At 36.6% G+C, this 27,695-nt stretch overlaps 1 protein-coding gene and 1 long non-coding RNA gene across 16 annotated transcripts in view; one reads left to right on the forward strand and one right to left on the reverse strand.

Annotated features, from left to right (window-relative positions):
• The window catches only part of PDE4D (phosphodiesterase 4D), a 1,400,346-nt gene that overhangs the window by 382,297 nt on the left and 990,354 nt on the right, over positions 1-27,695 (reverse strand). The gene's annotated exons all lie outside the window — the stretch shown is intronic.
• Positions 21,642-27,597, forward strand: LOC111094469. Its single transcript, XR_005355561.1, has 3 exons — positions 21,642-21,740; positions 23,117-23,289; positions 27,152-27,597. It is a non-coding gene; the product is annotated as an uncharacterized LOC111094469 (long non-coding RNA).

Genomic DNA, 27,695 nt, shown 5'->3' on the forward strand with positions numbered 1-27,695 from the left:
CCTTTGTGTCACAACATTTGGAGGGGTGCTTGTTAAGTCAGTTTAATTCACCAACCCATCATGATAAAGAGAAATTATGCACATATAATTTTAAAAATTACATTCAAAGAGTTATTGAAAAAAAAAGCCTTTATTTTCTGTAGTTACTCTCAATGCTCTTATCCAAAATCATTTTGTTTTTGCTGGTACTTAACTCTATAATTCTAAGTAATACGTTTATATTGTTCTTTCTTGATTCTGAAATTTTTAGCTATTATCTATTCATTTCTTGTATTTTAGAGACTTCATTCTCTTATACTGCTTCCCCTTCCTCTTCTTTCACTAGTTATGTCATAATTTTTAGTTAAATTTATAATACTGTTTGCATGTATGTACTATATATATTTTATTTACTATATGTGTATATGATTATATTCCCCTTATGTTATAATTTGTGTTTTGCTTGAAGTTAATAACTGCCTTTTTTCCCCATATGAGCAGTTTTCATTGTTTTAAAACATTTTTCCCCTCAAATGGTAGCACATGCTTGCCATATGGTCAGCTGATGCTTCTACTGAGGTTTTAATCCTTTTCCTCCCCTCTCCTAGATGTGTTGATCCTGAAAACAGTTCCCTATAAACATCTGTACTCCAATCCCAGAGCTAGCTTCCTAGAGAATCTGACCACAACACAGTTGCTCCTCTCATTCCACGTTTGACCTCCTTTTGCAACCCTACAGTTTGCTACATTTGCTCTCTGAGTCCTGAGCCTCTTCAATAACATTTTCTTCAGAAACAATAACTTGAGTATCCTGTAGTAGGAACTGAGGGTGGCAACAGTATATGGGTGAAGGGAGGTAGTCTCTCCTGCTCCATGTCCTTAATTCTATTTTTAAAGATTTTATTTATTTACTTGACACAGAGAGCATGAGAGAGATAGCGTGTGAGTTCGGAGGAGAGACTGTGGGGGTCGGGGAGGAAGGAGAAGCAGACTCCTTGCTGAGCAGGGAGTCCAACCCCAGAGCTCAACCCCAGGACCTTGGGACCATGACCTGAGTCAAGGCAGCTGCTTAACCAACTGAGCCACCCAGGTGCTTCTCTATGCCCTTTCTTTTAAATCTCTCTATTTAATTACAGATGATATGACCACATATGGTCAATTTGTCACTATTAACCATAAGTTCATAGTTTTTAGATTATTGGTGCAACTGCTCTTCTCTATTAACATGGATTAGAAACCACTTTATCTATTAAAAGCAAAAATAGATATGAGAACTTGCCCAAATGGTTGCATAGAATACTAATTTTTTAGATGTTAAGAGTTTCAGTTGAAATAATAAACATAAGGAAAAGACTACAGAATCACCATAATTTGAAAAATATTGGCTTGACAGTTTTATTGCAGGAATTCTAAAAGCTTTGGGTATATTGATTGATTGTGACTAATCTAGAAGGTGAATAACATCTGCAGAATAATCGAGCCATTCCACCATGGACATCAGTGACTATCAGAGTAAGTCATCTTTTAGAATATTACTAGGGAATTACTGCACAAGGCATCTTAAACTAAGTTATACCAAACACAGTGTTCCTATTACTCCTACAAGAATTCTTTTACTTTACCTGGAGAGGTAAAATAAATTGTTTGTTTAATTTGAACAGTAAGTTGTTTGAAAAACAATGTAAGTGTACTGAGTAATAAAGCATGTTAACTCTTAGGTGAATGCTTAATATATTATAATAAAATTTCCCACTAAATTACAATTAACCATATTTGAATTCTGATCATTTAATGTAAAATCTCCTTTCCCAGAAAAACACACATAGAAGTCAATTTCTGACCACCCTGAGATTTGTTCAAGCAATCTGTGTATATTTTAAAATCTATCTTTGTATCTCTAGTTCAGCTTGTGCCAAATTTTTTTTTTTTTTTTATGGAACACCAAGTCCATTAGATATTCTGAAAACAAACAAACAGAAAGTTCTATCTTTAATGGAATTTGGGATATTTACGTATATTTTTCCAGGAAATTTAAAATGTTTATTTAGTCTGTTAAAGACTTTGGGAATCTTCCAGTAATACATCACTTTAACTTTGTGAAATACTTTCAGCTTATTTTACCATAGAACCATTCTGTGTGTAGCCTCTGTCAATATGATATGAAACTAGCATTCCACAGAACCTACGTTAGGATATACTCATTTAGGCTACTATAGAGTTTTTGATCACAAGAGATGAAAACATAAACTATTAGAGGTGCTAAGTTAAAAAAATAAAGAGCTCCAGTGGTCCTGATTAATAGAGGTAATTTTTGCAAATGAAACTGATTTCTTAATGAAAAAGGTTGAGAAATAGTGAACTATCAGTTTGACTATATTTATGTATATAGGGTAGCATATGGCTCAGTATTCTTTGCTCAAATGTAGGAACCTCTTGCTGTCATGGCTTAATTTACCCATGGTTGTGGGGTCAAGGCCAAGCTGTAATTCCAAAATACATTGTTTATTTTGGATAGAAGGAACATCAAGGGTCTTTGACATATCATGAATGATACAAGCTTAATGTCAAAATTTTATCTTTGTTGATGTCAGGCACATAAAGAAACTAAAAATAATAAATACTAAGAGTTAGCTTAGAGACTCAAACAATATAGCAAAAATATTTCATCATGATTTTATTTATCTATTTTATGAAATTGTGTGATCATGGAGTTTTGGAGATGAAGAGATAATAGGATCAAAATTTAGATTTTAACTCCAAACCTTCCAGATCTTCCTTGTGTATTATGTATTGTAGGAGTTTAAAGTATGAAGTCCCTGAGCAGGTTCATAAGTGAACTGCACGGGAGTTGGTGAAACATCTAAAATTATATGCAAAATTGTGTGTATATTTGCATTTCTCAGGGAGTAGAATGATAGATTTAATCAGATTTTCAAAGTACCCTTAAAACTCCAAAAAGTGATAGATCATTTGAAGAGATAATCTCCAAGGAGTTTTTTTTTCTTTTCTAATCTTAGTTTTATAAGATTTTTTTATGGATGATGCATAAGTCATGTTTTGATATTTAGTACTTTCTTTGCTACGATCCTCATTTTTTGATATTAAAAAAAATTAAAAATACTGTAAAGACTACAATTAGTTCATGGGAAAAAGTTAAAATATGCTTAGCTATATAAAAAATATTTATACTTTTTATAAATTTTTATATAGCTAAGCATATTTTAACTTTTTCTTTTTTTGTTTTGTTGGTTTTTTTGTTTTGTTTTGTTTTGTTTTGTTTTTTCGTTTTCCTGTTAGGGCAGAGAGAACCACTTAGTCTAAAGATCTTATTTGGGTGAGAAATTGAATTGCCCATAAGATGGCTCTCCATAATGTTAGATATATGAATTTCCCAAACCAAAATCGATTTCTAATGTCTTCTTGTCCCTTAAAAATCTTATATTTGCAATAAGTGATTCTCTGTATTTGTTTTATTTCCATGCTTGAAAGTCTAGCAATGCCTAACAAAGCATTTATTAGTATATTTTTGAATGAATAGTTTAATTGAACAGATGTTTCAGACATTCACAAATTACTCACTACATTATTATTGCATTATTATTTATCTGCTACATACATAGCCTGGTACTAGGCAAAGTTGGCTGATTTTAAAACAAACAAAAAGAATTAACATTTAAAAAGAAATCATGGTTCTGATATTTCAGGGAAGGTAAGATTTGCATGACAAAACATTTCAGAGAATATTTAAATGAAAAATGATTGGTATTGACAAATTAAAGAAGTACAAAGAAGAGGAGACCTCCATGTGGCCTTCAATTAGATGAAAGACCTTAAGAGGTTAGTTTGGCCTATAAAGAACTGCAAGGTTCATTTGAGAAGAAGGTAAAGGAAAATTTTTCATAAAGGGTAAAGAGAACAAGAAAAAGCTTAGAATTATGCAGTCATGGCACACAAGAAAATGGCCTCTCTGTAGGTAAGACTAGGTGAATTATAGAGTGTGAAAAGTCATTCCAAGGAGAAAGGCAATTAATATTCATTGAGGACATTCATGCTGTGATTAAATGATCCTTGTACCATGACAATATATGTGCCTCTTATTAAATATTGGAATTGTGGTGTTATATTTGGAAATTTTGAGGGTAGGTGGTTCTTTCCGAATTGTTGGTAGTAAATCGCAATATACAATCAACAGAGCCAGAGAAAGATCCTCAGAGGAAACCCCAGAATTAAGGAGGTGGGCTGTAAGTAAGCAGAAGAGGAGACTAAGCTTTTCTATCTTGATTATGAACATCTTGTGTGCAGACTGTGTCTTGTAGAAGTCTCTCTTGTGGTCAGGTTAAAAAACAGCCTCTGAAAAAAACAAACAAACAAACAAAAAAAAACAGCCTCTGCTACCCACTGTGGAATGGGGGCCAGAAGGAAAACTTCTCCTAAGGGACTGAATTTGAGGAATATATGCCCTAGAAGAACTCAAATTCTCTAGTTGCATGTTGTTTTGATTTCAGATACTTCCTTTCGTCAGCAAAGTCATGTTTAAAAATTTCTGCTTTGTGTTAGCTGTTGATACCAAAGACAGGAGGTTTGTTTGTATTTATCCATATTTGGATGAAACTGAGTTAGGAGGAATAATCTCTGTCTCTGCAAAGGATGATGATAGCAAAAACAAAAAAATTAGAAAGCCCTCAGGAAAAAGAGCTCATTCTAAGGGAGAGTTGAGGCATGTGGTCTAACTACCTCACTCCAAATTGAGAAATTTCTTCCGTTCCAACCTTGAACTTCAAATTTAGGTGTTAAAGTGGTCTGCTCAACATCTCCCTATAAACATCTTACTTCAATATGTTCATAATAGAGCTTCTAATCTTTCCTCTCTAAGCCTTCTTTTTCTAACACCTTGTCCCATCCCAATTTTTGACAACTCCATTTTTCCAGTTGCTTAGCCCAAGACCTTGGTCAGCCACCATCATTTCTTATGATAAAGTGTCCTCCTAGGACTCTCTACTTCTTCCCTTTTCTCCCTAAAGTCTAATTCCAAATTAGTAATCAGAGTGATCTTCTTAAAGCCTGTTCAAAGATCCTTTCTAGCTTATTGTTTCACTCAGAATTAAGGCCAAAGTCACTACGGAGAGCCACAAAGCCCCACAGGATATCCCACTTATCTGCCCCTTACCTCTGACCCATAACCCCTTATATTTCATTTCCAACTTTGTCTCCTCTGGTGTTCTATTTTGCTACTGCCCCTCAGCCCTCGGGCCTCCTTACTGTTCCATATCATGGCAGCAATACTTTTATTTTCCTTCTCCTAGGACACTCTTTCCTCACATATCAGCTTTCTTCTTACATTCATTAAAATGCTACCTTGTCAGTGACATCTTTCCTAACTATCCTACTTAAAATTTTACCACATACTCAAGAATCTCTTTTTTGATATATCTTTCTTCTAAGCTTTTATCACAAAATCAATCTTAATCTCCATTTTTATTATTTTTCTTTTTCCTCTATTAAGAAGCATCATGGAGGCAGAATTTTTGACAGTTGTGATCTTCTGCTGTATCTCCTCTAGCATATAGAATAAGGTTCAGTAATAGTATGCCTTCAATATTTATTGAACAAACTTTTACTTTAAGTCTTGATTTCTGTGTTCTGAAAAATCAGAAAATCTGCCAACACTGGCCTGTGTTTTCATATGGCAACAACAGTTAGGGGCTTAGACAAATGAGGCTGCACAGGCAGATGAGAATGTTCTTTCCCTTTGGCCAGGATCACCACCTGTGCGAGTTGTGTCCTTTGCTGGGAAAGCTCTGGATAGAGTGTGACAGGATCAAATGAGGTCCATCAGTACGTTAGCTGGGAGTAGTGGGTGGGATTAATGTAGTGAGTCTGGATACATACATGCCAGCTGGTGTCTGTTGTCCAAGACCAGGCATGAATGCAAGAGGGCTTGTGTGAGGGTCATTTGCTGGAGAATGAAGGATAGAGGAAGCTGAGTTTGAAGGAAAGATTAAAAGAACTTGAGGATGTACTGTATTTGGAAATGAAAGAAAGATGATGATGACTGAAATTTCTAACTTGGTGGATCAGAAGACTGGTAATCCCTGATGTTAAAAGAGAATTTGGGAAAGAGTCAATCTAGGAAATCAGAAGGCCTACAAATATAAAATAATATACTGATCTCAATGGATATAATTTGAGTTTGAAGGCACAGATTCAAAGGTATCTGATAACAAAAATGGACTTCAAAAGAATTGCCCTAGATGAAGATTGAAGATTCAGGACTCAATTTAAAATACTGCTTATAAATAAAAAAAAATAAAATAATAAAATAAAATACTGCTTATATACTGCCTATGAAGAGATGCATTATGATAAAGACCATCTCAAGAACGAATATCTACAACAAGAGGTAAAAAATAGGGCACAAAACAGAAGATTACCAATTATAGGTCAAGTGGTTAGAATGAGATTTAAAGGCAAAATTCCTCTCCTTCCCGTATCAAACACACAGACTTACACAAACATTAAGTGTCAATGATTTAGTGTATTGAAGGCTGCTGCTTCCATACTCTTTGTGTGCCCACCTTTCCTCATTCCATTTCCATGATAATCTCACTGTACCAAAGACAAATCATAAACGACACCATGGATATCTGAATAGTTCCCCTTCTTCTTCTTTGCTCACTTTGTATTTCTGAACCATATAGTCTGTGGAAATCTCTGAATAAAGAGGAAGTAGTTCTATGTGCTGGCTTTCAAGTTATTTGAAAAGAGACTGGTTATTTTTAACTCAAATGCCATGTGAAATTCTTCTTCAACAAAGGACATATACCAGGTACAGCACCATGAGTATAACAGGTGGTCTTGTTTCCCTCCTTTTCTTCTAAAACATCTATAAAACTAATGTAGTATCATTCCAGAAAATATGTAATGTAATTAAAGTGGAAGATAAAGTGATGAAAAGTTGTCCTCAAGCTCTTTCAAACAAGTTCAATCTATGTAGGTTGGAAATATTACTTCTACACTGTTAGTAAGAGACATTGCCTTGTGGGGCCTAATGTTTCAGATTTGGGATATTCATTTCTTTGGATTGAAGGTATCATGAGGTATTTTCCATCTTTAATGCTCAGAAGTGGCTTCCTTTGAGTTGCTAAAATATAGTCTGTCATTTTGGCTGCCAAACAGACCCACAGAGGCCTGCTATTTGTATTGGCAGATAAATGACAGCAGATGGAATCAAGCATGCATCCTGTCTCCTTGGCAAGCTTGCAGCCTTAGAAAAAGGGATGTGTCCCTGAAGCGTTATGCAGGTTGTTCGACTAGCATCAGTGTCACTGTCATAGCTGGTGAAAAGGAAATTGGCAAATCACTATACATAGTAGGCAAACCGCCACCCTTACAATTCCTGTAGGCATATTTTCCTCACTCACATCTTGTCTTTTTGCCGAGGGCAGGCTTCTGGGCCAAGATGTTTTGCCATTTTAGAACTTTTTTTGCCTAGTTGTGTAGAAAGATAATTAATAGTATCATGAAAGTATGTGTTGTCATTAATATTCTGTTAGGGCTATCAGTGCATTAGGAAACGAACACAAAAGTTGCTAATTACAACTTACTAAGCATATACTATATTATCAGCTATCATGCTATACATTCACTTTTTTTTTTATAACAAAAGTAAACACTTTTATAGTGCTTATCATAAACAAGCCACAGTTCCAAGGCTTTAATATATATTAACTTTTAAAATCTTTACAACAACCTTATAAGCTTAGCATTGCCAACCTCTTTTTAGATGTAAGAGAGAACTGTAATAATAGTTATTACTTACACTAACCCTAGGGATAATGATGGTTTAACATGAGTGTTTACTATGTGTCAGGTTCTATTATACATATGTATGTTATATATGTGTGTATAGGTATATACATATATGTAAATATTCATATGCATGTATACATATGTATATGCATGTAGACAGATTGTGTGTGTATACACATATATGTATATATACACAAACACACACAGACACATTCTCTTAATTCTCACAATAGTTTAGCATTGTGAGTTTAGCATCATTATTTTTGTTTAGAAATGAGGAAATTGATAATAGTAAAAATAAATAATGCTAATAATAGTAATAACAGCTAGCACTGGAGGCCTAATATGTACCAGCATATTAATGTCTGCAATGCATATATTACTTCATTTTGTCTTCAGAGAGGTCGACATTACATCCTGGTTCTAGAGATCATGAATCTCTAAAAATCCAAGGACAAAAATCATCTAAGTGGTGGCTGGGTTTTTATATTGGATAGAATCCAAAGTTGACTCCTTCGCCAGTGTGCTAGACCACAGCCAATGTATTCTGGAAACACAGAGTGAGTGAGACACACAGGGCAGTTAATACAGAATGAAGGATGTTTTAGCGCATATTATATCAACCAGAAAATGCAACTTAAAAGCTGTTTTTTGAGGCCCCACTATGGGCAAAGCTAAGCGCTAAGCCGTAGGAGAAATGCAAGATGAAAGTAATACATTGGGCCCACCTTCGTAGGAACTTGGGATCCTACAGGGGATAGAGACATGTACGTGACTAACGCAAGAGAGTGACTGAAGCAAGCAGGGCTGGAAGACAGGAGATGAACCCTGAGTGGGAACCCCAGATTCATGTGCAGCACACTAGGGTATTATGCTAAAATCCTCCAGTTGCTCACTGGGCTGTTTGCCTCTCTCTACCAACTCCATCTACATGTAGCTCTGCTGAGGTTGCTCTTGCAGTCACTGGTTTTCTCAATTAACAGAAAAGAGAGGGAACAGCATGAGGCTATTGGCTGTCCCTGCTCAGCAGTGGAACTGGGCAGCTCTAGGGGGAGAAGTCTAAATGTTGTGAGATTCTGTTTGTTTACTCCTTTCCTGACACACCTGGCTTTCAGGAAGCCTGGCAGCCGGATATGCCACATGAACCTGCGCTGGAAAGCCCTGCCTTTGGACAAAGCACAGGACTTTTCTGTTGAGTCAAGGAGCTCTCTCACAGCATGTGTTCTGCCCACTATGCTGAAGGTCACAGAAACTGTCGAGATGCTTCTGAGGCTAAGGGAATTGGAACTCTGCAAAGAACAGCCTGGGTCACGGTAATTCTGACAGACAAGATGTGACTGTAAAGGAGCCAGATGTAGTCTGCACAGCCCTGCACAGAACACCAACTTCGTTATGCTGCCATTTCACTCAAGTGGGGTTGACAGTGGCACGAAAATCATGAGTTTTATTTCATAAAGACTACTTCACTCAAGTATGAATCCATCAATTCTATAGTGACTTCTTTTTATCCCGATTATTTTACATGATTATGTTGCTTACTAGTGAGAAGACTAGTGGTGGAGAGTATTAGTCATAAGTCATCTACGGAGTGAGAACTGCACAGGATAATCTACTACCTGAACAACATAACTGTCTTCAATGTCTATAACCTCACTCATCACCGGCACTAAATCTGCTGGTGTTGTTGGCCAGGTGTTAATGTGTCCTTTCTCCTGATAGGTCGGCAGAAGCCAGCTCTACCTCTGCCAATAAACAATACCACCAGTTCCTGCTCTACAGGAAGGAATAATGTGAAATCTATCAAGTATTAAAGGGGAAATGGAATATTCCACTCAACAGTTGAACAATCCTAATCCAAGACATTTAACTGTGATCATGTTAATTAACACAGGACATTTATCATATTGGGAAATTTGATTGCGTTGGTTCCTATCACACAAGCTTAGAACAAGAAACAGGGGTCCTGTGTACCACTTCTCACTATGGGTCTCTAAAAATCTTTTAGTCTGTTCTTCTGGTATTTAACTCCACACATTTATTAACTTCTCATTTTGGATGATGATGATTTCACACTCTTTCACCATCTCACTTCCTCACTTCGCACCTTTTATCCTCCTATCATAGTTACGTAACAACTGACAGCCAAGAAACATTCAGGCTTTATCTTATTATCCCTAGAAAGTAAAGTTCATTAATAAGTTACATGGTGTGCCAAGATTGCATATCACTTACAGAACAGGCTTTTCTTTTTTCTGAAGTTGTAAATTGCCTTTTTTTTATTTGCTTAATTTTATGTGGCATTATCACTAATTCTTCCAGAACTTCCCAGTAGGATTTTAAAAAGCCCTTTGAAAAATATTTTCTGCCTGGGTCAAGCACATCAATTATTTTATCAGTTTTCCACACTTGATTGATGATTTAGCTGGATTTAGAATTCTGGGCAGCAAATCATTTTTACTTAGAACTTTGAATATCTTGTCCATTGTCTCATAAACATCTATATGTTTTTGAGAGAATAAACCAATACCACATGAACCCCTATGAGAGATGTACTCTGTGGTGTTTTTTTTTTTTTTTTTTTTCCTTCTCTTCTCAAAGCTTTTAGAATTTTCGTTTTGTAGCTGTGGTTTGAAATGCCCATGTATGTTTTTCACATAGGTCTGTTTCCTTTTTATGATAGTACTCACAGGTCTTTTTAATGAAGAAAAATATGCCCCTCAATTTGAGGGAATTTTTGTACTTTTTATTCGATGACACTATTCCATTTTCTATATTTTGTTTTTCTTCCTCAAATTCCTAGTAGTTACATCTTAGTCATCTTATTTTTATAATTTTTACAATTTCCCTAACTTCTACTGTCCATCTCTTTATCTCTTTGTTTTACTTGATGGAAGATTTCTTTTTTTTTTTTTAATTTATTTTTTATTGGTGTTCAATTTACTAACATACAGAATAACACCCAGTGCCCGTCACCCATTCACTCCCACCCCCCGCCCTCCTCCCCTTCTACCACCCCTAGTTCGTTTCCCAGAGTTAGCAGTCTTTACGTTCTGTCTCCCTTTCTGATATTTCCCACACATTTCTTCTCCCTTCCCTTATATTCCCTTTCACTATTATTTATATTCCCCAAATGAATGAGAACATATAATGTTTGTCCTTCTCCGACTGACTTACTTCACTCAGCATAATACCCTCCAGTTCCATCCACGTTGAAGCAAATGGTGGGTATTTGTCATTTCTAATAGCTGAGTAATATTCCATTGTATACATAAACCACATCTTCTTTATCCATTCATCTTTCGTTGGACACCGAGGCTCCTTCCATAGTTTGGCTATCGTGGCCATTGCTGCTATCAACATCGGGGTGCAGGTGTCCCGGCGTTTCATTGCATTTGTATCTTTGGGGTAAATCCCCAACAGTGCAATTGTTGGGTCGTAGGGCAGGTCTATTTTTAACTGTTTGAGGAACCTCCATACAGTTTTCCAGAGTGGCTGCACCAGTTCACATTCCCACCAACAGTGTAAGAGGGTTCCCTTTTCTCCGCATCCTCTCCAACATTTGTTGTTTCCTGCCTTGTTAATTTTCCCCATTCTCACTGGTGTGAGGTGGTATCTCATTGTAGTTTTGATTTGTATTTCCCTGATGGCAAGTGATGCAGAACATTTTCTCATATGCATGTTGGCCATGTCTATGTCTTCCTCTGTGAGATTTCTGTTCATGTCTTTTGCCCATTTCATGATTGGATTGTTTGTTTCTTTGGTGTTGAGTTTAATAAGTTCTTTATAGATCTTGGAAACTAGCCCTTTATCTGATATGTCATTTGCAAATATCTTCTCCCATTCTGTAGGTTGTCTTTGAGTTTTGTTGACTGTATCCTTTGCTGTGCAAAAGCTTCTTATCTTGATGAAGTCCCAATAGTTCATTTTTGCTTTTGTTTCTTTTGCCTTTGTGGATGTATCTTGCAAGAAGTTACTATGGCCGAGTTCAAAAAGGGTGTTGCCTGTGTTCTTCTCTAGGATTTTGATGGAATCTTGTCTCACATTTAGATCTTTCATCCATTTTGAGTTTATCTTTGTGTATGGTGAAAGAGAGTGGTCTAGTTTCATTCTTCTGCATGTGGATGTCCAATTTTCCCAGCACCATTTATTGAAGAGACTGTCTTTCTTCCAATGGATAGTCTTTCCTCCTTTATCGAATATTAGTTGCCCATAAAGTTCAGGGTCCACTTCTGGATTCTCTATTCTGTTCCACTGATCTATGTGTCTGTTTTTGTGCCAGTACCACACTGTCTTGATGACCACAGCTTTGTAGTACAACCTGAAATCTGGCATTGTGATGCCCCCAGATATGGTTTTCTTTTTTAAAATTCCCCTGGCTATTCGGGGTCTTTTCTGATTCCACACAAATCTTAAAATAATTTGTTCTAACTCTCTGAAGAAAGTCCATGGTATTTTGATAGGGATTGCATTAAACGTGTATATTGCCCTGGGTAACATTGACATTTTCACAATATTAATTCTGCCAATCCATGAGCATGGAATATTTTTCCATCTCTTTGTGTCTTCCTCAATTTCTTTCAGAAGTGTTCTATAGTTTTGAGGGTATAGATCCTTTACATCTTTGGTTAGGTTTATTCCTAGGTATTTTATGCTTTTGGGTGCAATTGTAAATGGGATTGACTCCTTAATTTCTCTTTCTTCAGTCTCATTGTTAGTGTATAGAAATGCCACTGACTTCTGGGCATTGATTTTGTATCCTGCCACGCTACCGAATTGCTGTATGAGTTCTAGCAATCTTGGGGTGGAGACTTTTGGGTTTTCTATGTAGAGTATCATGTCATCGGCGAAGAGGGAGAGTTTGACTTCTTCTTTGCCAATTTGAATGCCTTTAATGTCTTTTTGTTGTCTGATTGCTGAGGCTAGGACTTCCAGTACTATGTTGAACAGCAGTGGTGAGAGTGGACATCCCTGTCTTGTTCCTGATCTTAGGGGAAAGGCTCCTAGTGCTTCCCCATTGAGAATGATATTTGCTGTGGGCTTTTGATGGAAGATTTCTAAAACTATATCTTTCACCTCTCTCATTGAGTGTTTAATTTTACCTCTCATTGTTTTAAATTTTAATAACTTTTTTGTTCTTATTAACAGTATATGGTATAATTTTGTTTTATTAATGTAATAAGCTTGTTATATTTTGCTAAAATTTCTATTTGTTGCATAAAATGTTTTAATATTTATTATTATTATTATTATTATTATTATTTTCATTTCTTTATTTTAGATTTCATTTTGGAAAGTTTCTTTAAGGCTTGTGTGGCCTTGGCTGTCCATTTGTTTTAAAGAGAAAGACGCCACAATGCTGATACTTCATGACTTAAGTGTGCTTGTAGAGTCTTGACATTCATTGTAGGGTACATGGGGAGTAAAGAACCTTGCCTTTTTCACTAGCCAGCTATGTAGTGCCAGTATCTGTAGGTCATTTCTCTGGGTGGTGATTCCAATTTTCTAGAGAAGAATTCTTCAATCTCTTTCCTAAGCCTAGCTGACAAGTGCTCCTGTCCCTAAGTGCTACAAGAGATGTCAGTGCTTTGCTATTCAATTGATAGACTTTTATTTAATTGTCCACCTTCCACTGTGCCTGGGATCTCTAAGTTGGAACCCCTCTTGTTGAATTAATTTCCAGTCTTCTGATGAGGATGGAGTGGGACTGGTCTCTAGCGGTGTAGAGAAAGAGGAGGATCTATGGAAGGACTCACTTTATGTGCAGACTTTCTATCAGTTGCTGCCTATATTTAATTATACTTGGCTCCTCAATTCTCAAGTCTTCCCAGAGTTCCACAAAGGGAATTGTTTCCTTCTCCTGACACCTGCCTCTCTAAGCACTTTGTAATTAGTATTCCCAACCTGGTTAATTTCTGTTCTTATTTTCCATTTCTAAAACACTCCTTTCTTATCTCCAGTTTTCTCCTTTCTCATCCCTCTACTCTTGGGGATTTATACTCTCCCATTCATTTACCATCATTTTAAGAGAAGATTCTCAAAGGTAGCAATTTGCAAAAGGTTGTGAGCTTGTTTAACCCGCCATAGCAAATAACACAGACTGTGTGAATTAAATAACAAAGACTTATTTTCTTAATAATTCTGGAAGCTAGACATCCAAACTCAAAGTGGCAGCAGGTTTGTTTTCTCCTTAGGCCTCTTTCCTCGGTTTATAGATGGCTGCCTTCTTGCAATGTGTCCACATGGCTTTCTCTTTCTGTGTGTATGTGTCTTTGTGTTTCCAAATGTCCTCTTCTTATAAAAACATAAATCATACTGGATTAGGACCTACCCTAAAGACCTCATTTTAGCCTAATCATCTTTAAAGACCTTACCTCCGAAAACAGCTACATTTTTAGGTACTGGATAATAGGAGTTCAACATAGGAATTTGGGGAAGACATAGTTCAACCTACAACAAAGGTCATGTTTTAAAATTATTTGAAAAATTCTTAACAGTACTCCAAGTATTCAAAATATCCTATATCCGTTCATTAAAAAGACACTAGACTCACCTATTCAAATTAATAGTGTTCTCTGTGAAAAAGCACACCCTTCATTAATTCATTCACTCACTTATTAAATAACAATTATTGGGCATCTACTTTCGCAAGGTTCTTAGTTTAGCAGCACAAGACATACAAAAGTAAGTCAGATGCAATCTCTGAATATAAGAGTTTCTCTGAGAGTGAAAGAGCTATAGGTTTGCTGTATGTGACAAAGCTCTAACGAGTCTGGCACATGGCTTTTCTCATTTGGCAAATATATGGGGTTGAAGAGCATGGCTGCATCTTTTGCTTCTAAGGGGTATTGATCCACAGAAAAATATTAATGATTAACCTAAACTTAAGCAATGGGAGGTTGTTACTTTGTACCGGTAATTTTTGCCTTGACCATCCATATAAATTGCCTGTAGAATTAGTATAAAGCAATAAGTAAACGATCTCTTTTTATGGTAAGCTATTCTAGTCCTTTACCAAAATATGAGGACAAACTTTGGTCTAACCTGAGACTCCCTAATGAGAAGTCCTAACTGCTCCCCCTGGAATGTTCAGTACATGTATAACTCAGTCCCTCCTTGGCTATAGGAGATTTTCTGTGTGTAAATTTTAGCTTAAAAACAATAATTTACCCAAGGGTTTCTTTACTCTGTGCCCCTCACTGGCAATTTTCTATATTTTGGCATGGCTGTTGCTATATTATGATCCAGACATGAAATTCATCATCCTTAAACACTACTGATACTATATTTGGAAAAAAATAATCTAAATTTTAGGATTTTCCAATACAAAGACTATTCTCTGCAGCAAAGACTTTTTACATATTATGTTTAAGTATTAATTGTATTTATCAATAGTCTGTTCTTACTCTTTTTCAGGAAAAATAAATTCAAGTATTATCTGTCATTCCCAATAGCAATGCTGAGCACTGAGGATTTGTACTCTATTATTCCATTACCATCATTTTAGGAGAGGATTTTCAAAGGTAGCAATTTAAAAAGGTTGTATGTGGGGATGTGGGAAAAAACAGAATTGAACAGATTTGGACAAAAATATGTAAATGCTGTTTGAATTTTCCTGCCTCTGTCACTTTAAGATCTGCATTGATTTGGGAGGGACTCAAATTCTACGGGTCTCAGTTCTCCATGGGTAAAACAGGAACATTATCAACCTCTACATAGAATGGTGCTTTTTTGTGGGGATTAAATGAGTCAATACACATGAAAGCACCTCTCTCTCTTTTGATATCTGTAAGTAACCACATAGGTACCTGATTGTGTAAGTGTGCCCAGCATTCAACTAGGTGCTAGTTGTAGCCCAGAAATTTGTAGTCTAGTTTGGAATAAAGCATATTTTGTAGAATGATCCAAATGACAGTGGAATCTTATACTAAAAGATATCCTAAAAGCTACATGATTAGCTAAAAGATATCTTAAAAGCCCTATGATCATACTGAAAATAACAGAACTCACATACTTTCTCTGAACCCTCACTGAATGCCAATATATACATTATCCTTAATATTCAAGATAACATTAAAACTTAGGTTTTGTTACTCTAATAGAGTAAGAAGGTGAACCTCAGAAAGGGTGGGCAACTTGGTCAGCAAAACAGATCCATTTGGACCCCAAGTCTGGCCTCCTTCCATTAGGCTATGCCATCCTTACTCCAAAGCACAGTGCAGAATATGATGCTCTACTGGGTGTTATTCTGTATGTTGGCAAATTGAACACCAATAAAAAATAAATTTATTATTATTAAAAAAAAGAATATGATGCTCTGTGGATGACACCATGGCAGAAAGATGAACTAGACCTTGAAAAGAGGGTAGAATTTGGTCAGGTCAAGAGGAGAGCAGAGACATTTCAGGAGAGGGGATAGTGAGCCAAGGCATAGAGAGGGAAACAGAGAAAGCCTATCTGAGACAGCTATAGGCTAGTTTGACTAGAGATAAACTAGTCAGGTTTGAATGAGGATGAGAAGCAGAGGTAGGACCAGGAAAATAGATTAGGGCTAAATATAAGGCCTTAAATGATAAAGTGTCATTAGCTAGCTCATACAAAAAAAAAAATGAGAATTTACAAAGGAACTACTCTGCTGCATTATAGAGAGATCAAGACATAAAAGAAAGAAGCAAACAAAAATCCACAAAGCAAAACCAGCAACAAAACAGCCTCTGTCTTTGTGGGGCTAAGGGTTCACAGTTACCCCATTATTTGGAATAAAGCTCTCGGGCTGTGGTAGACATCTGAGTGGCGGATGCAGTGGCACATGCAAGGGGGTTATCACTTGGACCCCTTATCGTGTGCATAGAATTTGTCAAGAAAGGCTTTATAGAGGAGATGGATTTATTCCAGAAGTCATGAGCAGTGAAGAAAGGATTTAAACAGTGGAATTATATGATAAAAAATACCATTTTCAGAAGATTAATTCAATAGCAACATATGATAGGCACATTGCAATGGTTAGAGACTGGAAGCTGAAGCTCAGTAACTAGGGGACCACTGCAGGTGTCCAAGCAAGAGGAGGGGGTGGTGGCAGTGGATATGAAAAGGCAGGAAAGCATGGGGTTCTATGCTGAACCTCTGGAAGTACCAGACGATTGCTCACAAGAGCGAGGAGAGAGGAGGATTCCGTGATGACTCTAAGTTCCTGGGGTTAGATAAATGGAAAAATAGCACTGTCCCAGAAAGATATATGTGAGTTCTACTTAGAAGAGCTGATGTAAGCAGAAAGGGGAACTGAGGTTAGCCAGTCTGACACTCTGACAGCAAGATATCTAGGCAGTTGGAGATAGGGATCTGGAGCAGGAGAGGCTTACACTTCTTCATGTGGTCCAGCATCTGCCTGCTTCACAAACCCAAAGAGGTGAGAACTTGACTTCTACCAAAGACTCAAAGTTGATAATGTGAAATTATCAAAGCAAATACATGACCACAACACAAACAATAATAATAATAAAAGCTAATATTTTTTCAGGTCTTGTTATGTATCAGGTACTGTGTTAAGTAATTCACATATATGTATATTATTGATATTATTTCACTTAATTCTGACAATAGCCTTCTAATGTAGATGCTATTATTATCTCCATTTTACAGATGAGGAAACTAAGCCAACAAAAAAGAGAAACCAACACCCCCAAGATAATGCAGTCAATGAGTGGCAGAGTCTGAGGTCAAAGCCAGACAGTCAACCAATATGGCAGCCCCTGGCCATCCAAGGCTATGAAGATTGGAAAAGGGGCTAGTGTGACTGATGAACTAAATTTTTAGTCTTATTTAATTTTTACTAATTCATACCTAAATGTTAAAACATTAACATTAATGTTAAATCATTAATCAATTCAGTTGTTGGAGAACTTTTAAGTATATTTGGAACACGTTGAGTAATTTACATTTTTGACTATAAATTATATGAAATCTAAATACAGTTCAAGTACAATTAATGAAAAGTTAGTATACTCTAAATTGATTCATATATAAAACATACACAGGATTTCAAGACTTTATGACGGGGAAAGGATTTTATTTTTTTAAACATGATTTCTTTCTTTTTAAAAAAAAAAAAAAAGATTGTATTTATTAGAGAGGAAGAGAGAGCACAAATAGGAGGAGTAGCAGGCAGAGGGAAAAGGAGAAGCAGATTCCCCGCTGAGCAAGAAGCCCGATACAGGGCTCGATCTCAGAGCCCTGAGAAGGCAGATGTTTAACAGACTGAGCCACTCAGGTACCCTGGGAAAGAATTTTAAATATCTAAATCATAGTTTTACATATTGACTGCAAATTGAAATGGTAATATTTTTGTATAGTGGGTCAAATAAAATACAGAGTTGTAATTAGTCTTGCTTGTTTCTTTTTACTTTTTAAATGTGGTACTAGAAAATTTAAAGTTACAGTTGTGGCTCACCTAATATTTCTATTGGCCAGCCCAGGCCTAACTACTGAGAAATAAATAAATAAGAGGCTGACCGTATGACAAGACAACTGACATAGTTAATGGGACACAGGTTATTCCTTTTCCTGTTCTGAGTTCCTATTTTTTTTTGGGGGGGGAGGTTCCTATTTTTTGAGGATGTTTGTCAAGAATACAGAAATTGTCTTAGTTCAGTGGGACAGGGAGCCCTGAATCTGATTGCATTACTGATCTCATCACTCTTTTGTCTGAGTCAACTCCTCTACAGTTTGCATGGAAAACAATGATAACTACCTTCTCTTATATGTGTGTCTTATTTTTGTTTACCTCACAAAGGTGAATAATTTTGCTCACAGCTGTTTTCTATCTTCCAACCACAAGCTCAATCTTCATGTCAGTCTCAATCTAGAACTGATTTACCAGAGTACCCCGGAAGACAGCCCAACTAGAGCCTCTTGGAGCTGTTCTGAGACAGTAACTAGAAAATAGGAGTTATTCAGTATCAATGTACAGCCTTCCACAGTGGATTTTTTTTTTGGAGGGGGGATTATAGTCTGATAGTGTGTACACACATAAATGGTGTGTTTGAGAACTGTTGATAATAATTCAGATGTTTGCTCTTCTCAGAGTTACATGTGTGATAGATAAAAGGTAGAAGATTTTAACTAAATGGGAAAAAAGAAAGGATGATAGCTAAGCACTTGTGAATCTTTGGGTATTGCAAAAATTAAGGCAGCATCATTTATCAAGAAAAGAAATCTAAAATTCTACCAATTTACAGGCATTCAGTGTATATAAAGCAATATGTCCCCAAAGTTAGAATCATCCAGATGTTTTAAATTGGTCAGAGTAAACATTTGATTCATCACAGATTCACCACAGTCAGAAGTAGAAAATTCACATCTTCTTGCAAGCTAAGGGGAGTAGCACTCTTTGCGTTCTCTGTGCCAGCTGCCTGACATACTTAGCATCTACTCAGAGTAATTCAGGTCAGTGGATTTAGAGCCAAATGCCATTATAAGAAACTCTGAGAAAACTGTATTTCCATATTTATATGAAACATGCATGGAATATTTCATCCTCCATGAGATCTTCCAATTTTTGAAAATATGGTATATTAAGTCTCAGTGAGACTTCACTCCTTACCAATCAATTTCTAGTTTGTGACAATTCTCTATACAAAAGATTTAAGCATAAACTCTTTATGGATTTTAGTTATACATTATATATAATATACATATCATATTATAGGTATGTATGGAATGCCAAAATGCCATAATCTATGAGTTATAGCAGTGAGGTTCTCACATTCTAAGGCAAATGAAAGTTAACTTCCCTGGGCAAGGGAAAAAGAGAGCTTCAGGAAAAAGATAAACAAATCCATTAGAGAGGGCATTAAATGCATTTGAAATGGCCTCAATAAAATAGGTAAGCTCCTGGGAAAATAATGTATCTAACTATTGCTAAAACTGCTTTCTGATGTACTAAACAGGAATAACACACATACCCTCATCTAGCCTATTTAATTTCCAGGAAGAAATGTTTGGTTAAAAAGAAAAAGCTGTGGGTTTTTTTTTGTCGTTTTGTTGTTGTTGTTGGTGGTGGTGTGTGTGTGTGTGTGTGTGTGTGTGTGTGTGTGTGTGTTTAAACAAGCAGCACAATAGAAATATAGAACACAACCTCATAGCTAATTCTCACTGTGTGACTAAGACTTCTCTCTGGTGACTTTGGAATGGCACACTACTTTTTGATGGTGCCTTCTTTGTTCTAAATCAGGTAGTTCAATCTATAATCAACAAATCCCTAACAATCCAATTCTGGTTGATATCTGGAAATTGTGCCACTTAAACAAATTTTCACTTAACATTAATTGCTGAGAATGTAGTAATAGTATTGGGTTGGTTGTGTCTCACTAGTATTTACTTTTTGTAAGGATCTGTTGGTTCCAAAAGTTTCAGGATTCAATAGGACAATTTGATTTGAAATTAACGGCTGGGATCCCTGGGTGGCGCAGCGGTTTGGCGCCTGCCTTTGGCCTAGGGCGCGATCCTGGAGACCCAGGATCGAATCCCACATCGGGCTCCCAGTGCATGGAGCCTGCTTCTCCCTCTGCCTGTGTCTCTGCCTCTCTCTCTCTCTCTGTGACTATCATAAAATAAATAAAATTTAAAAAAAAAAAGAAATTAACGGTCAATTTAAAAATTAATGCCATTTCACAAAGCACTCACAACTTATGTATTTTACAATTTAGCCAACATCTGAGAGATCTCAGCAATAAAATACTTAAGAACAAAGTCTGATTTATTTTGGATGCTCCCGTAAATTATTTATCTTCTATTCAAATTGCATTTAGAGGTCTGCATGATATATTACAGCGTGAAATTATGGCTCTGAATTGCAAATGAATAAACAAAAAAAAATTGATTGTGACTTTGAAAAAACTAAGCCTTGTTAACTTAAGTCTAACTTCCAAATGTAGATATTCCCAAAGGATCTTTCCTTGACCCTCTTCAGTTTTCATCTCTAGTCCTGACTTCTCCTTACTTTTGGTTTGATAACTGCTGGGTCATCTTCATCAATTTGTCCTGGCAAATTCTCAAGATCAATTTATACACCAATAAATCATTATCTTTCCTCTCAAACCTGCTCCGCCTCTTCCTAATCCCATTTCTGTTCACTGTCCAACTCTTCTGCCAGAAATCCAGGATTCATCGTGATGTCCAGGTATCATCACAGAAACCACATCCTCTTTTCTTTTCTTGCACAAGTTTTCAAGTCTTGCCAATCCTTCCTCTGTATGTCTCAATTCTATCCATTTTATTACAACATGCATCACTCTGTTTTAGGCCCCAGATATCTGGTCTCTTTTAAAAAATTACTTTCCTCATAAATTTTTATATAGTCACTGTAGAAAATATAGAAGATACAGAGAGAATAAGGAAAACTAATACTGTGATCCATCATCTGGTGTTAACTGGCACCCTCTGAAGTATATTACTCTTCTAACTCCTCTACTAGTTTCTTTAGTCTTCCACTGCTCCAAGTTATGCCTTCACTAATGTCATTTTATTCATTCTCCAGCAAAACTAAGACTGCAGGACTCCCCTGTTCAAAAATCCTCAATAGCTCACCTTGGTCTAGAAAATATTTCTTAGTTTGATTTTCATGATCATAAAATGCAATCTCAGTGTCTCTTTCCAATTTCATTTCCCATGATTGCTTCTCGGTTTTATTAAATTCTGGCCACACTCACTTATTTTTTCCTAGAAATGTTCCCTTATTTTCCTGTGTCCATATCTTTGCCAGATTCTCAATTCCACATAACCAAACACAAACTGCAACACCCAATGCCATTTTGCCCATAAAGCACTCTATGACATCACCAGTTAGAAGTAAACTCTCCCTTTTCAGAGCTGTCATAGCATTTTACTTCTGTTTTCCCTGTGGTGCTTAATAGAACCCAGAGTACATATGACTCGGGCTGGGGTACTGATTGTAGCATGTAAGTAACTCTATGGCCATGACCAAAACTCTTAAGCCTTATTAGGTTCTCAGTTTTCTCATCAGTTGATATGATTTCAAAGGAGATGATATATGCAAATCTCCTTTCTAAACTATGGAGTGCTATATAATATGAGTTCTTTCTCTGCTGAGTGTACCCTTTCAAGTACTGCCTTTCAGGAGAATGCTTCATCCTTTTCAGCACCTCATTTATAAGGTCTTCCCTGAACAGCCCAGCTGGTGGTGGTGTTTGGCCCTGTGTGCTCCCAGAGGACTATTAAAGTCCAAATGTGGTATAATTTAATTTTTCCTTGAAGTTTTGCTTGAACAATTACACTGTGATCTCTTTGAAAGCTGAGAATCTGTCTTACCCAGTTTTGTAATCCTATCAGAGAGCTTTGAACTCAGTATCCATTCAGCAAGTATTTTTTGAATGAATATGTTAATGGGTGACATATCAATTGCATAGATCATTTATTTATATTTAGTATTCGTCATCTCTCTTTAGAGTCTAAGCTCCATGAGGGTAGGCTCTTTGTGTGATCCATCTTTGTAACTCTACAGTTCCATGTACATGATATGAAATGAATATTTACTGAAAGTTGAATAGAAAAATGTAGCTAAGCTAGATCATCAACTGGGATGCTCATGCATATAAGGCTTTCCTATATGACAGGGTTTTTTTTTTTTTTCCCCTGGTATGCATGTAATCTTAATATCATTTTATGTCTGCAAAAGAAGCCAATTACACTTAACATAAACATCAGAATTCCTTCTTAAATTCAATATAAGGATGTTTATAAACATAGATATATCTTTTGATGGCATAGTGATACAAACTTCAGGGGGGTCATATCTTACTTAGCTTAACTTCCAACATCAATGTTTGTGGCAAAAATCTAGTATCGTTAATATTACCTTGGATAATCCCTTAAATAACCCAAATGTAAGGCAAGATGTTCACATTGGCAGGCCTATGATAACTGTGATGGGGAAAGAACATATCCTACTTCAGTCTAGTAGACAGAGATCCATCCAATGTAGTGGGACATGAAGAAAGTGGAGTGGTCCTATTTACATGGTTATTTCTCTCATCTATTTCTTCCATTCTGCTTAGCATGTATATTTGAATTTGCATTAAGTGCTCAGACAGTGCAACTCTATTGAATTGTTCTTTTAGAGCACAGCCTTAGTCACAACAGCCTGGAAAGATAAGAGGGTCTGTAGAAATAGTCCTTGAGTAAGTTAACCCCAATCACCACTATACTGCCAGATGTGACATGGAGAGTATAGCAGGGCATAGTCAAAATAGCCATTTAGCATTAAACACTGCCAGTAATGTGAAGGTTAAATTTCATTTTCTTATTCTGTTTTTAGGTGATTTTGAAGGTATCCTGGAGTCAGGTACAATGGTAACCCCAGGGCTAGAATGTCCTGCTTCCACAGGGCTCATCATACTAAATTTCTGACTTCTATCAGCCTTAGGATTCAAATTATTTTTCCTCCAGAGAAGAAAATTTTACTAACAACAAGAACAACAATACATATATGTATGTGTGTATATATGTACATGATATATATGTATATATTAGAAGCAAAATCTCTCAAGTTGAAATGACTGAGTACTCCTTGGTATCAGAGTATGGCTCTACAAGCAGGTTTCTCCTGGAAAACAGGATGGTGTTACTCTTAATGTCATAGCATCTGGATTCCTAAAAGAGAGAGAGAGAGAGAAGGGGGTGAAAGAAAAAGAGAGAAAAGGAGAGAGAGGAAAGGGAAGAGACGGAGAGCTCAAAGAGAATGGAAAACTGCTGGTATTCTTGACTTTCTTGTTGTATACAAGAGGAGTTACCATGGTAATAGCAGTATTACCTAACTCATCTTACATCGGGTAGCATTATGTATTGTTCAGAAATAACAGTATAGGGGCGCCTGGGTGGCTCAGCTGGTTAAGAGTCCGACTCTTGGTTTCGACTCAGGTCATAATCTCAGGGTTGTGAGATCAATCCTCTTGTTGGCTCTGTGCTCAACATGAGGTCTGCTTGAGATTATCTCCCTTTCCCCCTCCCTCCTCTTCTGCCCCTCTTCCCACTGGTAGGTACATCTGCTCCCTCTCTAAGATGGATAAGATAGGTAAGTAGGTAGGTAGGTAGGAAGGAAGGAAGGAAGGAAGGAAGATCTTTTTTTAAAAAATAAAAGTACAAACAAATGTATATATTTTGAATCAAAGTGTCAGGGGCTAGAAGGAATATTACACATTTAGGGAAATTGTACGCCCATCATAAGAGCAACCTGAATAATTCCTGACTGTCCAACAGAGTTTGAGCCTTCTGTAGTTATACTTACATATATATTTTTTTCTGACTTATGCTTGGATTAAAAATCAATGACTAAATACTATACACTTACATTAATCTCTAATGTATTATGATAAATCGAAGGCTACATGTTGTGACATGGTTTACTGTGAATTCTCATATAATCATAAGCTCAGATTCCAAGAAATCTTAGGGGAATTTTAAATGTTCTCCTCATGCATATTAGGCATATTCATTGTTATCTGACTCAGCCATTGCTCAGAAAGAAACATCACAAAGATGGAATTTGTTTTTTTATACTTGGGGTCAATTATAAAACTTTGGAACTGAGTATCTACCACCCAAAGGGTTTATTGGTATTGGAGAGAAGTGGATCCCACCATAGTAATGAAAAGAAACCAACAAACATACATATAGTCCTTCTGGGTAGAGTCTCTGGAACCAGTGATGTAAAGATCACTTAAGAAGCTCTGATAGTAGATCACATGCATAAGCAGTATTAGTTAAGACAGAGTGGAAATGACTGACAGAGGGATTTAGTGGCAGATAAAGGGAAATCAGTGATGATGGAGGGAGTTGAGATAAGGGCAGGCAAGTAAGGTGACTCCTGTGTTTCTGACTTGGATACGTGGGTAGTAATCAATTAAGTTTTCCAACCAAGGAACAGAAAAAAAAAAAAAGATTTGTAAAAAGTATTAATTTATTTGAGAGAGAGAGAGAGAGAGAGAAACTCAAGCACTCCACATAGAGCATGGGCCTGATATGGGGCTCAACCTCACAACCCTGAGATCTCTACATGAACCAAAATCAAGAATCAGATGCTCAACTGACTGAGACACCCAAGTGCCACAGAAAATGAATGCATTTTAAGGGTGAGACAATAAGTTCAATTTTGGCCATGAAAACATCCTGGTTTTAGGCTGTGAGTATCACACAAGCTTAAATGGGATGAATGGTCAGGGCTTGAGATGCAGGCTTAGAAGCTGCTGAAATGAATTTAATATGTTTTTCCAAAAGGTACACATTTATTTGTCTCTGATTACTTTCTTATTCCTAGCTAGAAAAAAGAATTTCACGAGAATTACTTGAATGCCTATTATATGTCAGGCTCTGTACAAAACACTTGACAAACTGTGATTTAAAACAAAGGCTCAGACCCTGTTCCCATGGTCCCATAACTGAATGTGGAAAGATGCTGTTAAGCCAACAAAATACACAAATATGTGATTACAATTGTGAGAACAGCTAGAAAGAAGATAATGGTGCAATAAGAGTATATAAATAGATGCCAAACAGAGTCTGGGCATTTAGGGAATATTTCTCTGGGGATGTTAAGCTCTGAAGAGAGTAACATCATGTGCCACCAAGAACCACATGAAGGGAGCCCTGACCATCTTTAAAATTCAGAGCACATTCCACTTTGTCTGGGAAATGGATTACCCTTCCCTTGGACATCTGCAAGTCCCTTCTCATCAAACTTCTCTCCAAACCTCTCTTTATCCCAAGGGGCAGAACCGTCTTCTTTGCTGGAGTAGCGTCCCTCTTAGGACCGTAGAAAACACAGCATTATGGATCCAGTCCATGGCCATCACTCTTGTTTCAAAGGCTTTCGGTAGATCGACAAACCACCACTCTTTTTTGCTTTTGCATCCTTCAGATATTCTATACTAATATATAAACTGTTTGACAACAAGGTGCTAGCCCAAGCCTGGAACGTCTTGTTAGAATTCACAACTTCATTTATCACAGTTTCCAAAGTAAAATTAAAAGTAATAATAGAAGCTTTCCTTTTTCTGCACCTGTTCACCTATGTAAATGATTTTGATCAGTGCAAGAGCTATGGAAGGCTAAAAAGTAACAGCAACAAAACAACAACAATGAAAAAAATTCAAAGTGTTGAGTAATTTAACATCTCTAATTGGATGTATAAATGTGACTAACACATGGATGGGATTGTGATTACACAGAGTCTCCTGCACTCACTGGGAGTAAACATTCTAAGTTTTCTAAATGGTCCCATTCTACTCCTTTTGGCACAGCTATAGTTAGGTGATGGGTGAGTGCAGATGGACAAAGGCTAATATTTATGATTGTATTTATCCCTTATAGTTGGCAATGGATTGGACAATGGACTTTTTTTTTAAACTTTGGTTGGAAGATATTATCTACTATTTATTTTAATGTTTTAAAATCCTAAATTATAAATAAGACACCAATATTATATTCTTAAATTGCATCTCCAGTGAATAAATTAAATTATTTAATGTTTCTCTCCAAAATGAAATTAAGAATTATTTAGTAGATTCGCTTTTTTAAAAAGAGCCATCTTCTTCCTTACCTTCTGCACTTTATTTCTGCCACTCTCCTCCTCCCTGTCTCATTATATTTCAGACACCTTGCCTTTTTAGTTTCTTTAGTGCTCACATTAGGGCTTGATTCACAGTTCTCCACAGAACATGTTGCTCATCTTCAATCCTCATCATCCCCAGGGGAACATCTTCCAAATGTGCAGATTATATTCGGTACCTATTCATATACTCTTATGGGGCCCTTGCCTCCTTTTGAGCAGTTCTCACAATTGTAATCACATATTTATGTATTTTGTAATTGTAATGAAACTGCCCCTGTGAAGATTTTATACCACTTGCTTCTACTAGGCTAGGGCTTAAGTCTTTTCCATTTGGATTTATGTTGCATGCCAGAACCACACTATTGTCCCTAAAACAGCTTTTTCCCTCATGCCACTCTTAAGGAGCAGGAAAGGTAGGAAATATACAAATGATCAAATGATTAAGATTCATTAGGAGAATGCTGTGATAGACATGCAAGTAAAGGAAGCACTGCTAGCTGAAGGAGAAGTTCCCATTTGGGAATTAGAAAAGGCTTAGTGAAAAAGATCTCAGGATCAATTGGGGTTAACAAAATAAAGGGAGAGGGGAATTATAGGCAAAATCGTAGGTATGGTCAGTACTTCTTTATATCCAAAATATGGAGTATAGTGGGTGAGGATTAAAATTTACAAGGCCAGAGAGATCAGAAGGGAGTAGATCATCATCATTTGGAATTTTAACTTTTTTTTTTTTTTTTTTTGTAGGCAATGAAAAGCTACTCCTATAGGCATGGAAGTATCATGAGGAAATCTGAGAAAATTTGCCTGTGGATGACAAGTCAGAACAGGGATGACAGTAGAATAAAGATGTCAATTATGAGGTTAGCAGTCTTTCAGGCAAAAGAGCAGTAGGGCTTGACTTAGGGTGGCATACTGGGGATGGCAACAGAGGGAAGGGGAAAGAATGCACCTAACACCAGCTGGTGATGGAGCAATTTAGGCCAAAGGGAAGAAGCATGGAGGAGGACTTCTTGGTCTCACCGTGGATTGAGGAGGAAATGGAAGACAATGAGGGTCCCTGGGTCATTTTAAGTTTCAAATATATTGAATTTAAGTTCTCTGGAGGATCTTTGGATAGATATTTGGATGTACTACTTGAATTGAGGAGAGAATGAGGAAGCTAGGCATGCATTCGCATATGAACTGTTACCACCAACAATTTTTACCTAGATGCAGGGAGGGTTAGAAAAATTTCTAAAGATAATTAGAAATATTATTTAGTGAAAAGAGGGGCCTTTCATCAAAGAAA

This window comes from Canis lupus, chromosome 2 (assembly GCF_011100685.1).
Source record: "Canis lupus familiaris isolate Mischka breed German Shepherd chromosome 2, alternate assembly UU_Cfam_GSD_1.0, whole genome shotgun sequence".
Lineage (NCBI taxonomy): Eukaryota > Metazoa > Chordata > Mammalia > Carnivora > Canidae > Canis > Canis lupus.